The following is a 15,250-nucleotide window of genomic DNA, read 5'->3' on the forward strand; positions in this document are numbered from 1 at the left end:
TAACAACAACAACCACAACGCAGTCACAAGTATGTGAGTGTCAGTGACCCGCCTTTTTTTTTCTAAACGTTTTTCAGTCGCCGCTAACAGACTGGTACCAGCATTCAAAACGAGATAGGATTAGGTCATTGCAAACGGGTGTCAGACACGAGACGCTCTGACCATAAAGCGCCATGCTCTGACTGGTAGTTTGGTGTATCCGTGTAGTCAAATTGGCGTTGTTTGTTGGTTTGTTGTTGCTGTTGTTGTTGTTGTCGTCGTTGTTTTACATGGAAAAACTGGTTATGCAATAAGATTGGCCTGTTTATGCCTAAACGCATGTCCAAAACCTTGAATGTATTAGGTTGTACATGTATTTATAAACTTCATGTAAGTCGAGCTGCCTCGTGGCACGTACGCTTTTTGGCTGCCAGCATGGGCAGTCGTAATACAACACTTGCTACAAACGGATGCATGTATTCCTTGTGTAGTATGTTGACAAAATAACAACTACATAATGTACTAGTAATTGCTGAAGGCAAGAACGCGCAGTTCTTGCGGGAGCGCGACTGAAATGTTTTGTTTCTCCTTGATTGTTTGTTTGTTTGTTTGTTAGTTAGTTAGTTAGTTAGTTAGTTAGGTAGTTAGTTAGTTAGTTAGTCAGTTAGTTAGTTTGTTTGTTTGTTTGAAGATAAAGGGAGTGTTCCCGACACATTCGCGGTGTTGTTAACATTCAAGAGAGATTCATGTGTGGGTTTTGTAATAGGGTAAGTCTCGACTGGTAAAAGTGAATCTGAATAAGAACGAATCACATCTTACAAGCAAAATAGAGAAAATTTGACTGATATAAGTTTAAAAGTAAGGAAGGTATGACATTTCTAAGATTTGCTAATTTGTTGCCCCCCCCTCCCAAAAAAAAGGTTCTCGAACAATAATTGATGTAGATAATATGCAAATGAGTGAGCTGATGATGTCATCAACCATACAAATTTCCACTGATCGTGTTGAAAAAAAATAACGAAAATTCAGTTTTGAATTTCCCTTTTATGAGCACTTTTGTCTCTATCGACCAAAGATTATGGACGATCCGTCAAGAAAGTCATTGCGATCAAGTGTGGTAAATCAGCCTAAAGATATACATTTAAATATATTTTTTAACCAATATGTAATCTACCAAATTATAAAAGGAAGGCTCTTGATATCTTATCAGTTTCTTAACTAATCTATTTTCGTCGTGAGTTGCATGGTTTCAATTGCTATATGGCGATTTTGCGTTTGTGATTTATATCCGAGTAGAACATACCCTTGCGTAAACGTTTTGATGGCTATACAGATAAATAAAGTCACAAGAGTCATTTTTATTAGGGGGTCTGGGAAACATACTATTTCTGGTGTTATTAGTTTTTATCATAGATATCGTTTGACCCCTTTATACCAATTCTGACACTTTTCTTTCTATTTCTACGGATGGACGAGCACAATTTTAAGGGAAACCGACTATGCCCAGTTTTAACCCTCCTTTAACTGCATCACTTTATCGAAAGAATTAACATCAGATATTGTTGCTAACATGGAACAGCACATGCTGTGTAAACAAACATTTAGAGGAATCGAGTCGTTGTGTCGTGGTTGAGTAAGCACACTTTATAAGATGGAGTAAGAAATAATAAATTGTTAATGTTATGACATAAAGAGGTCAGATACTGAATGATATCTAAATAACTTTAACACTCAAATATTCACCAGCATCAGAATTCTCTCAGAGACCTCCAAAATACTTTCCTGCTTTGTGACTTTCGAAAAGTGACCATTTTGTCTTTTCACGTGTGCTATAATTCATGTAAAATGATTCAACAGATCGCTATTTTCACACACAAGTTAATCAATAGGTGTATAGAAACAGCCCTGCCAAATCAGTTCACTTCGAATCTTTTTGGTTAGAAAGTTAAAGTTATGGGGCTTCAGGTTTCCGACATTTTTTGACGATGACTTTTTGAGGTAATGAGAAACTTCTTATGAAATATGAAAGAGCATAATTATAAATCTAAGAGTCTAAAAGGAATCTAAAGTTTATTTGAAGAAAAATGGTTTTGAAATGAGCGAGATATCCAAAGCAAAGCGATCCTTAAAGGTTTAGACCCACCTTTTATTAAGATTACTTAATTTTACTTTGATTTTGGATATATCAGTTATTTCAAAACCGTTTTTCACCAAATCAACTTTGAATTCCTCTTAGAGTTGCATGCTCTTTAACATTTCATAAAGATAAAGTGGTTTCAAAGTACATCTCGCAAAAGGTTGAAAGCTGAATTCTCACCTCACCCAATACTATACCACCCCTTTAAGTTACTTTGATTAAGGAGGGAGTACTTTTGTTGTTGTTTTTTGTTGTATGTGTATATATTTTAGATGGAGCCCAGTTTGCACGTAGTATTTACGCATGAGATGGCGGCCAAGTCTGTAGGTTCGGTTTCGGACTGTCGGTATAACTATTCTAATTACGTTATCCGTTAAGATTTCGGTAACGTATACTGACAGCAGATTGAATCGCACTGTTAAAGAATGAAGAGTATTCTCAACACACTAACTAATAATTTGCATCTACTGTGAAGAATGAGCTCTAAAATGTGAAATTAGGACAATATTCCACACAGTTTACTATTAGTGCATTCAAATTTCCGGACAGTTTTTCACCATCCACCACATCATTATCAATATGTAATGCGGTACACACTTGGAAACCAGTTAGTGCATCATCAGTAACTGTTGTTACTACATTACGTCATATCGATAAATGATATGGTTTCAGAATACGTTGAAAGCACAACACGTTAAAAGAATCATGAAGGCCTTGCTTCTTTATAATTTTGAAATTGTATGCCTTTATAGGAAACAAAACATTCCAGACTATGTAGGAATGTACAAGGTCATAGGAATTTAGCAGGAGGTATATGGTTTTTCACATTGAAGACAACTTCTATAGGATAAGGATTTCACTTTGCCCCTAAAACACAGGGCAAAATAGAATTTCGCATCTTTTTTGAAGTTCATATCATTTGATAAAATTGGTCACTTGGGAAAAATTCTACCGTCATTTGTTAGTGGAAATAGTCCTAAGGTAAAACTACAAACCAAGTGTTTTGGTTTACTCTGCTTTGTATTCCTGTTTCAGCTGGGAATTTTTGGGCTTTTTTTGGTTCACTTTGTCCCGGGATTCCCCCGTAGTAAGAATAATAATTGCTGAATACACAATAAGGTATCTTTGGAACAGTGTAACCCCCGACGGTGTTTTGACTGTTTCGAAGGGAGGCCTTAATATAGAATTTTGGTAATTATAACGCCCGAACAAAATGATCATATTTGCTTTATGAAATGATGAAGTATGTTCTTGTCGCTTAATAAATTCCCATTATCACGGGTAAATAAAACGATGTAGGTCCTAATCTTGCCCGGTCATCATGGCTTGAAAGTGCTAATGACCGGTCATTATTCATACTTAATCGACTACTGACAGCCATAGGCACCATAAGTGTTTGGCGAAATAATGCCTGATCTCGTGTACGCTCTCAACCAGCTATTTGAGTAGTATCTCCATGCTTGATCATGTTTTTAATGCCCGATAACATAGCTACATTATACAGGTACCTGTTTACGTTCGTGCTTTAGCTGGAGGGCTGATGCGTTACTGTCTGCAAACGAGCTTCGCAGAATTTCATGTGTCCCAATACGCCCCGGATTACGTGACTCGAGTGTGATCATAGCAATTCAAGTATCCTTTCCATAAGTACTTTAGGGCCTACTTATCTAATATCTCTTCACAAAGTAGAGGCTCATGATCAGTAGCTTACAGAAATAAAGATTTCAAACCATAATTCGTAATTCAGATTATGAACTTTGTTCATCGCTGTTTCAAATCGCAAGGCTTCATAACTGTTGCTAGCATGATTCAGAATTGATATAAAATAGTTGACCTGATGCTCCAGACGCAAATAAGCATTGGACGTTTGATAAGCTTATCATGAAAATTAAACAGTAGAAGTTGCGCACGAATTATGACTTTTTCTAGGACGCAAAGGTAAGTCCAATGCCCCCCCCCCATATCGCCATATATTCGTAATTTCACATTTCTTTGACAAAGCATTTGTTTAAAGGTACTGTTTACCTTTGGGAGCAGTGATTTTAAAAATATTTAATGTTCAAGATATCATTCTTGATGCATATGTGTAGGTCAGTTGTATCAGAAAACATCATACCATATAAAATTTTTGCAATAAAGCCTAAAATATAAAGAGATATCACTATTTTCCCCTTAAAATCGTAACTGTAGACGGTTTAGTCTGAAAACATTTTTATTATAACTATCGTTCATATTTTGAATATTTAACAATACTTAACATCGATTATACTGGTTCAAATTTTTACAGGGGTTGTTTCTATCCCTAACTCACATTTTAGAACTATTTTGAAGCAATAATGGTAGGTTTTTGTTCCATCTGCAAATGGTAAATTATGCCTTTAAAGTAATTTTTGAAAACGTGTAGTCTATTTGACTATCTACTTTACAGTTAAATAATAATACATACATACAATTTCTATAGTGCCATTCTCCACTCTGATTAAATGCTCAATGCGTTTTACATCAAAGCGGAAAGACTGAAAATACATACACCATAATAGAAGAAGATGAAAAAAGAAGACATGAAAGTCTGTCTTCAAAATGCATTGCTAAACAAATAGGATTGTTTAGCAATGCATTTTGAAGAATACATTGGTACTGCCCCCCCCCCCCCCCCCCTTCCCGGCTGCGTAAGGCTCCACAAAATAAGCAGTGTAGGCCTATACCTGTTAAAAAGATCTGCTAACTCAATCCATCCACCCAGATGCAGATGAAGTCTGTATTTGGCAACTATAGGCCACTCACAAGACCGCAAAAAACATGGACCTATATACTAGTAGGTATATAAATGCTGAAACTCCCGAGTAGCACCGATTACTATTCGACTGTCATTCACACCTTTATTAACGGTCGGAGACCATTACCATAATGTCAACCATAAGTCTTGTCAGAGACTTGCCTTACCTAGAAACAAACACTAAATGATGCACGCTAAAAGAATTTTTGAGGTGGAATCAAAAGTCGCTTCTCGGTCCTCATGGGAAACGAACAACTACAGATTATAGACACTTTCTTAAGCTAGAAGATTCACTGCTTAATAAATTCCCCACCTTCATCCACAGAAACAAAAAGGACATACCTTGGTTGTCGAGAATAAGGACGAAATACCTTGACGGCTCAAAATGGAGAAATGTCGACTTTGGTTGTCGGGAACGAATGGAACGAAAATTAGTGGTTCGCAGATTCACTCCACTAATGACTTACAGAGTTCCCTCTCCTTCAAGCGTGCTAGTGATCGTCAAGCTATACAAAGTCCAAAATGGATCCCCATCTCACCTCGCTGGCTTTTTAATGAATTGACGGCAGCATGCGCTATGCCTCTGCCAACATAGTCCCTCAATTTGCACCTTCGCACAATAACCGGCGTGAGCGAATAGGACGTTTCCAGCGCGTTCAAATGCCAGCATCTTTGAACAAACTTTTGAAGATCAGTAAGGATTTGTCCTAAAGAAGGAAAGAAGGAAAGAAGGAAGAAAGGAAGAAAGAAAGAAGGAAAGAAAAAGGGAGGGAGAGAGAGGAGTTAGGGGAGAGGGGGAACTCAAACATCTATTACGATCAATTCAATGCAAGTCAATACATTTTCTTTTTTTTTTCTTCGTCAGAACGTAACATAACATTAGAAAATTGAAAAGATCTTGAGCACATTGCAATAGTTGACTGTAATATGAAAATCAAAGGTAATTAATGCATTGAAAAGGTGTATACATATTTTCAAACCAAACTTGTACCATCATCCATGCTCTCAGGAAAAAGAAAATGAGGGGTCCACTAAAAAGCAGTGCTTTTTATGCTCTGGACAACTCATGCAATCGATGCAAACACTTTCTGAATCACATTTTGCTAATCACAAAATGAAAAGTACAAATTCAAAACAGGGCAAACATTATACAGGACAGAAAGGGCAGGAAAAGCAATATTCATCACAGTGTTGACGTGAAATTAGACTCCTATGAGACATGAATCCTTCCTGCACATGCGAGTCATGAAAACATTGTCTTTTTTTTTTTGGTCTTCTCTTGGTAAGAGAAAAATCATGAAAAAAAAAAGGTTGACTTCCTCTTTTTTTCCCCCGCTCGACGATGTTACCAGCACGTGTCTGAAATCGGAGCACACTGTTAACTTATACAAACTTAACATGGACATATTGCGTGCAATGCAAATGCAAGTTGACTTGTGTTGATCTATATTACCCTGGTGACAAAAAGAATACATGAATTATTATGTCCCGCATATTTTATAATGACATTTTCTGATATTTTGCTTACACGATTATATATTTACTTTTATAAGCCCACGTACAAAAATCTTCTAAAAGCAAGATTCTGTCTTTTACATCATAATATGTCAATCACTGCTACATTACTTATTAACTTGATTAACAAAAGACACTCGAATGTATCTTCCTAGAACTAACCATAACCAGTGCATGTCATGCATAGGCCCCTATTACTAATATGAATTAATATATATATATATATATATATATGTATTTGTGGGACTATCCAAGTAATCTTAAGAAAAACATAAGAAAACATAATCAAACGTATGGCACATATCTATACCGTATGCCCCCCCCCCCAAAAAAAAAAAATACAACGGGACCCTCCGCAACGATAACTTTAATAACAGTGAATCGATCCATATACAATTTCAGGGTATGAGACTATACCTTATTACCCACATCTTAGAGAAAAACCCCATCCGATTTGCTTCAGTGGTCAAAGAGAAATGAGGATTTAGAGTATGTCAGGACTCCCTTCCCTCCAAGTTCTGTTCATTGTGTTCACACATAATACAGTGCCAAGAGCATCAAGTGCTAAACTTGGAGGAATCAGACCCATGACATGCTTTACAACGACCCACATTTTCTCTGTGACCACTAAACCAAATTGAATGAGGTTTTCTTCTAAGTATAGGTAAGATGTCACACTTTTAGACCCTGAAATAGCATTCAAGCACTTTAATCATATTGAAAGTTATCAATGCGAAAATCCGATTGCAATTTTTTTTTGTGTGTGTGTGACATACTGTTACATTTTTTTTTTGCAACATAAGAGTAATGATCATGGTATCATTAAATGGGACCTCCGGATGATTTGCAGACTTTTACATTTGAACAACTATAAGTTAGTTATAGTTAGCCCCAACCCATGCATTGTTATGGTGAGGCTGCCATGTCACCACCTTTGTTCATTGCAATTTGCTATAAATTTCGAAAATATTCTTATTCTTTATCCGAATCATGATAACTTCTGGAACTCTGTACTCAGTAACAACTAATTTATAGTTGTTCAAATGTAAAAATCTGAAAATCATCTGGAGGTCTCCTTTAAGCTTGCGGTTAGTTCATAGCCTCACTGATAGCACTGATACAATCACACACAGAAGCTGAAACAAGGCAGAAAGAACTTGTTAGCCCGCACCCAGTCACCATACCGGAAGACGAGAAGGCGCAAGACTTCTTGAATTTCGCCCTTGAAAATCCGGGTCAAACAAACAGGGATGCCATTTTAGATCCTTGCAAATACTGAACAGCTTCCAGTCGGCATCACAAGAACGGTCCTCAAATCAAACACCAATAAAAGCAATAAAACCTACAAACAGGGGCTAAAAAAGTCAGGGCGGGACTTTTTTGTAGCTGGAAAGGAGAGGTTAACATTCTCACGAAGTCCAATGAATAAAATGAAGAACTTTTCGGAGGCTGCCTCCGTCAAGTTTGGAGGAAGGGTCAAGAAAACAGCTCATTTTCGCAGGTTTTAGGCCCTAAAACAGAAGGTAAGAAGGCAACTTTTGAAAACAAGCCCACGTGGGAGGCGTCTTCGTTAGACACATTGACGCTGATGTCGCCTATACACACGTTTTGTCCGGGACGATACTGTCCAATTCAATTGGTACCTTGTGAAGGATTAGTAGGCAAGGCATCCGTGAGAAGAAACCGCCTTGTTCAGTTCGAAAAGATGACTTGTTGGAAAACACTTAGTTTAGGATGAGACATGCAATAATTTTTATACTTTTGATAATGGTCAATGATAAATAAGTGATTGATATTCTTATTCATGTTGATTGTTGCCGTTTAAGTATGTATTCTTACAGCGTGAAGTAAACTTATTATTTCCTCACAGTTTTATCTATGAATATAATATGTACGAGTGTATAATTATGATCATTATGTATTGTTTTCATGCAATAATGACATTTTATATTTCATTGTGTATACAGTTGTACTACTCCGCAATTCAGCCATTTGGCTGCCATGGCAGTATTATGAATAAACGTGACTGAATTGAATTGAATTGAAAAAAGACGGCGGAAAAGCGATTTGTTGAATTCCGACAAGAATCCTTGCTTCGGGCGCCATAATCCGCGAAGGCTAGTTTTTGAAAAACTCGCATGAAGCTTCATTTAGACCTAGAAAACGAAGGAGGTGCTAAAACCTGCCTGTACGTATAATGAGAAGAAGGAAAAACATGCTGTCAAAGGCGTCTTGTTCACAAGAAGAAGGCAAAAAGGTGACTCGTTATTCGGCATGCATTGCACCAAAGTGCCTATTAATTGTCCTAAAGAAGGTGTTGTCCTCTTTAGTCCTACACAAGGCACCTTGGTGAGTTTAAGTCAGCACCATCTCACCACTATGCTCAGACGTCTAAACAAGTTTTTTTTTTCGTATCTCCTGTTACTTGTCACTACAAACGTATGACCTATATGGTGACCGCGCGTTACTGATTACACGGGCTTTTTTGCCTCTGCTTTTATTTCGTGTGTATAGGCCTATTTCGAGGATCTCTAAGAAACAAAGTAAATGTGATAAGAAGGCAGGGTGGTACACTTATCTTGCATTGCCATAATTATAGCGTCGTATCCATTCCAATGATTTGAAGCAGCAGCAACAACAACAACAGCAACAACAACAAGAAAAGCATACCATCAAGAGGGAGTAACGTATGGAAATAATTATATCTGTGTGACTTAACAATGTTTGACATTCCATAATCTTAAAATCATTCCGTCCTTCTGGACTTTATTGCTCTCCGCGTTGTTTACCGTGTCGACCGTTTGTAACGTCGAATTAGGGTAAAGATTTTCACACTAATTAAACTCGTTTGAAATGATAATCGGGGTGACTGAGTAAGGGAGTGTGACGACTAAGACACGGCTCTCTTCGCCAACCGCTATAAACGCAGCATTCCTGCCGCCTAATATAAGGCCAAATTTTTGTCTGATTTTTTGGTTTAATTTGTTTACTGCTGACTAGGCCTATGCATCGGAGAGTGGGATCATCGCGCAAATCCAAATTTCTAAAAGGACGTCTACCATGGCTGCATGACAGAGTAGGTAGAGATTAGAAATTGTCAGAATTTCAGAGGGGCTGGTGGCCGGGGATAGATTGCGGCGGCTTTCTCTGACATTTTGAAGACGTCTCGGATGTAGTTATGGCGTCGCCATCTTGGTGAAAGCGGAAACCATATTTCGGTCGCTTCCTCCAGTGAAATAAGCCCTCTTTCTTTTGATCTTACTTGGAAATTATGCAACCAAGATGTTACTACTGTTTGGAAATTATGCAACAAAGTTGTTACATAATAGAAAGTGCAATGATATTATTCGATTTTATGCATACCCGTAAAACCAAAAACTATTAATATGAATGCAGACCGCATTCCAGATAGACCCTTATGACCTGTTCTGCACTTTAGCGCTGCAGCTTTAAAGGACAAGTCCACCATGTCCACCTTCATAGACTTGTGGATTGAGTGAATGTAGCAATATTAGTAGAACACATCAGTGAGAGTTTGAGGAAAATTGGACAACCCGTTCAAAAGTTATACATTTTTGAAGTTTCTGATCAGTCACTGCTGGATGAGAAGACTACTACAGCTTGTGATGTCACATGTGTTCAACCGTAAAGAAAACAAAGAAAATTAAACATATTTTCACTTTTCTCGTATAATAAAAGAACGCTTGACTTGCCTCTTTCAGAAGGCAGGAAGAATGATATTACCCTTAACATACATCAGTGACAAGTCGAAGAAATGTGTACCTTTTTTTCAAAAAGTAAAAATACGTGAAATTCTGCTTATATTTTCCTTACATTATTGTACGCATGTGACATCATACACTGTAGTAGTCTTCTTATCCAGCAGTTACTGTGCAGAAACTTTAAAAATTCACATTCATATTATTGTTATGTCCTTGCATGAATCTTTTCCTTTTCTCTGTTTTTCGTAAACTGTTTCTTTCTGTATTAAACTTGGCCCAGAAGTCTGAAAATAGGCTTTTCTATTGGTATCAATAATGGTAACCCAAACTTGATTTTTTTCCCCTCCGCTCTCCCCCCCCCCCCCAAAAAAAAAAAAAAAAAAAAAAATGTTCTTACGGCCATAATCATAGTCGAGGCTTCTTCAGGTTTAAATATTTCGCCTTCCATGCCCCCCCCCCCTTCTTGTAACATAAAATCGCTACCACTGGAATCTCGTGTTCATGCTTTTTCTGTTTGATTGTTTAACAGACAGTGTTCATGATATTCTTTGTGAGAATAAAAATAAATAGGTTTACTTTAAATTTATCTAAATGATATCCTTACAGGCATATTGTTAGAATATATCCTACGTCAAAATAATACTACCTTATTTAAAACAGGGTCGATAAAATTGATAAATCGATAAAACATGCCAAAATATGCACCAAACTGCATCATTAACAACATGAAAATGCAAAAAATAAATAAATAAATAAATAAATATTACTGCAGGAGGGAACTCCCCCATAAGAGAAGGGTAACAGGTAATGAGCCATCTAAAATGCATTTATTAGCTTTATCTTCTTCAGTTACGGTGCCTTTTAAAATCTCTGAAACGTTGGTGAACAGCTTTCAGCCGGTATACATCACACGTACTGTCAGTGTCAAACTGTGGCAAACAATCATAAAACCTCCAAGGACTAAGTATTGCACATGTTGAAGATGTGACATTTCTACCATCAAAAGAAAGGTTATCGTGACCCTTTCAAACACGCCCAAACATTATTTCTTAGCAGGAAGGCTCGAAGGCGACTTCTCCGAAATTGCCTATGTAGGGTTTTACTTATAGGACAAGGTGAAGGGCAAAGAGTCCTTATTGATATATCCACATCTTGCCTAGATGCCTTCTTTATGCAGGACAAGGCAAGAGATGTTCTCGCGAAAACCTGCCTGATCGCCTTGGTGAGACGGGATCGTCCCACGAGCTAGATACTGAAAAAAGGTCCACGAGTCATACAGCCCAAGAGCTAGACACCAAGTAAAACACGCCCACTACGACGACTCATTCCACAATCTCTCCTTCCCCATGTCTCGATATAGACAGCGTGATAGAATTAGGACTGCGTTCAATTATTATTGTCATACTCGTAGTTTCTCTTCTCTCTACTTTTTATATTTGGGTACCCCCATATTCTTGTCCCTTATTCTCAATTTTTGCGGGTCTCTTTTTATAGTATTCCACCTTGTGTTGTCCTTTTACGCTGGTTTATTTTATGTGTATGCAGGGACTGACCCGGGGGGGGGGGGGGAGGGCTGTTATGACCATATGACACTGTTATGGCCATACTATTCCTATCTTTCTGTTCAATATTGCGTTAAATCTTGCGGGCTCATACACAACGATATGAAATCTTGCGCTTTAGTGACGCTGATCAACTCTCGTTGCATCATTGAATCTTGAATATATGACTTACCCGCGTTTTTAACGCCATACAGATTGGTGCTCATTCAGTGTTACCAGCAGAGTTCGACATTCACATAACGGGTTATTTATACATCTAATCCATGATACTGTGTGTTGTTTATCGTCAAAATTTGTCGCCCTCTTTCGGAGAGGTTGATCCAACGTGTAGACTCAAAAATAAAGTGAGCGAGCACAAGAAAGCAGAAAAGGAGACAAGAAGAAACGTGGATTATTTCTAGGCTCTTGAAAATACAAATTCCTCATCAAAAGATGAACTTGTGTAATGCTGTCCCCTCACTCAAGGTGCATTACTACAATACATCTATGCAAAACTTAAAGTACGTAAAAATAAAGGAAATTAACCATTGAAAACAAATACTTGTTAAAATATATCAAAACATGACCACACGCACACACACACGCAGATAAACACACACACACACACACACACACTCGAAAAGCATAATCAAGTATCAAGCGTTAATGACATACACCAAAACTACGTGGTCATCAAAATACTATATATTCATAAGTGAACGATCAGATCACCATACATTTCTCAAAAGTACATAACAACCATATTTACAGACAATGGAGTAAACCCAAATAAATAAAAAAAAAAAGCAGCAGAACAAGTACATCTCATTATCTCATTTATTAGTCGTTTTAACCTAAAACCATTATGAAAACCAATAAGATAATTGGGGTGTAATACCACATCCTTGGGGCACTATATGAACTTCAAGTAAAAGCTGCAAAAATACACGGAACTGGTTAGATTGACATACAAGAGGAAATGATTATGAAGACTTATCAGCACTGTGATGATTTGAAATTTCCTGATTTGATGTACAAACCATATGGCAATTTGTATGGGGTATCACTTCACTATTTGCATATTCATTATAGACGGTTCCCTGAAAAATTAGCGAAACTATAAAATGTCATAACTTCCATATTTTTATCTGATTCTGATCAAATTTTCATTGTTGTGCGGAGAAAATTCACCCCTCTTATTCAGACTAATTTTTAACTGCACTGAATTTCACCTTTAAAAGTTTATTTCACCATTGTATATATATATATATATATATATATATATATATATATATATATATATATATATATATTTGTCGTATGATGATATGCCTGTCTGAGAGAAACCAGAGATCGACTAAACAGATGTCAAAGGTCTTAAGATTCAGGATTTGTTAATTCTCCCAAAAGCTATTGTTGGCAATAGTAAGAAGTGTTTTCATGGAAATGACAAAAATGATCCAAACAGAATAATGTTCGTTCTAAGGAGGTTCTTTATGTTCCAATTTTCGATTTACATTTTCCGTTCTCAGTTGTTTTCACCGTCTAATCCTCTATATAAAGTTAGTAAGCCCTTTCTACTTTTCGGTATGTTTGTTTGTTTCAATTTTTCATCTGAGAAGACAGCTGGATAGTTCATATTCAGCTGCACCAGCTGGTCTTCTCTTGGGTTCAGTTGGATGTTATAGGCGGGACCACTTCACCGGGTCATTCGCCCTGCTCTTTGCGATGGATGAATGAAACAAGGTCTTTTAAACGTGCATGAGTTGAGACTCTTTCACACACGGCACCTCCATGTTTATGTCCTATGTGAGGGATAGAGTGTGTTGCCTCTTACTGATAAAGGGGACGGTAATAATTACACATAATTTCACACATCGCTCACTTTGACTCGGGAATCGAACCCGGGTCCTTTGGATCTGGAAGCAGACACGCTACCGAATGAGCCAAATCACAAGCAACCAAATGTTCCTTATCCATCCCAAGAAGAAAATGTTCCAAACTTGTTGGTGGTTGGATGAATGATTTCCAAACAATATTCAATACCGAAACTTTGACATAAAACGTATTCATACATGGATATTTTGATCCCTTTCGCTCATCGTCTTGTTGTCAAAATCTAAATCAAATTCGGGGGGAGGGGGGCATTTCATGAAGTATTTTGTCAGATCTTTTTTTCTGACAAACTGATATAAGCTATGTTAATTCTCGCATCTGATCTGATCTGACGGAACACTTCATTAGATGCCCCCTGGTTGCAATTCGAAACGTGTCCTAGTCTTGTTTTAAAGGTTCACAATTTTCTGGTCATTGTGAATAAAGTGGAAAGGTTCTGGTTGAAGATTTGCTCCAACTTAATCACACAAAATCTTTATTGACGGAGAAAAAAAGAAGAAGATGATGATGAAGAAGCTCAAACCGATGATGATGCTTGGTCTGCCTCCGGAGATGGCGGATTGACCGCTGCATTTGGGCGTATTGTGGGAGATTCCCCCGCCTGGTGCCACAGTTACACCCCTGTTCGATACGTCGACTAGATCAGAACCCAGAGGAGACAACCGACATCAGACACAAAAGAGAAAAGAGAACAAACAAAGCATGACCATAGTTTAATAATTTACCAAAGTCTTTGTTATTCTAATGATCGTGAAGAATTTTCGTTTGATGACATGTTTTTCTCCTCATACATAGATATACTTCTTTTTTATATAACACTGATACCTCGACAATGGACTGCACTGGGATATGAATTATTAAGCATGTTGGGAGGGACCTTTTATTAAGACAGTGTATGTACTATATTACCGACATAAAGGTGAACGAATATCAGTCAGTCTTTTGATATATATCTCACATTCCTCATACAACTCTTCACATCCTGAAAATGCGATAATCATAACAGGACATGCTTACAAACAAGAAACATGCAGTGTTTAGAATGGCCGGTATCGGGGCCTAGATTATGATATCTGATTTTGACTAGCTGAGATCGCTGTGGCACAATGGATATTTAAGACTGTCGACTTTCAAGCACGGTCTCGGGTTCGAATCACGTTAAGTATCTATGTTCTTTCGACACGATGTTTTCACCAACCACGCCCCTCTCGACCCAGTGCATAAATGGGTATACCTTCAACGCCAGGTCAGTAAAGCTTGTGTTGGCAGGACCCTCTGGTAGAATAGTAGCAACATCGTAGAGGCTACTTTGGACAGAAGACCACGTACATGTACATGAACGTGATGATGATGATGATGACGATGATAATGATGATAATAATAATAATAATAATGATAGTAATAATAATAATAATAATAATAATAATAATAATAATAATAGTAATAATGATAATAATTACTACTATCATCATTATTAGTATTACTATTATTATTATTATATTATGATTATGATTATGATTATGATTATTATTATCATTATTATCATCATTATCATCATCGTCATCATCATCATCATCATCATCATTATCATTATTCATCCATCGCCTATATACGGATCAGTCTACCTGTCTCCCTGTTCTTACCGGCGTCAGATGCCAGAACGTTAATCGTAAAGTTGCACTCG

Source organism: Diadema setosum, chromosome 21, assembly GCF_964275005.1.
Source record: "Diadema setosum chromosome 21, eeDiaSeto1, whole genome shotgun sequence".
Taxonomy (NCBI): domain Eukaryota; kingdom Metazoa; phylum Echinodermata; class Echinoidea; order Diadematoida; family Diadematidae; genus Diadema; species Diadema setosum.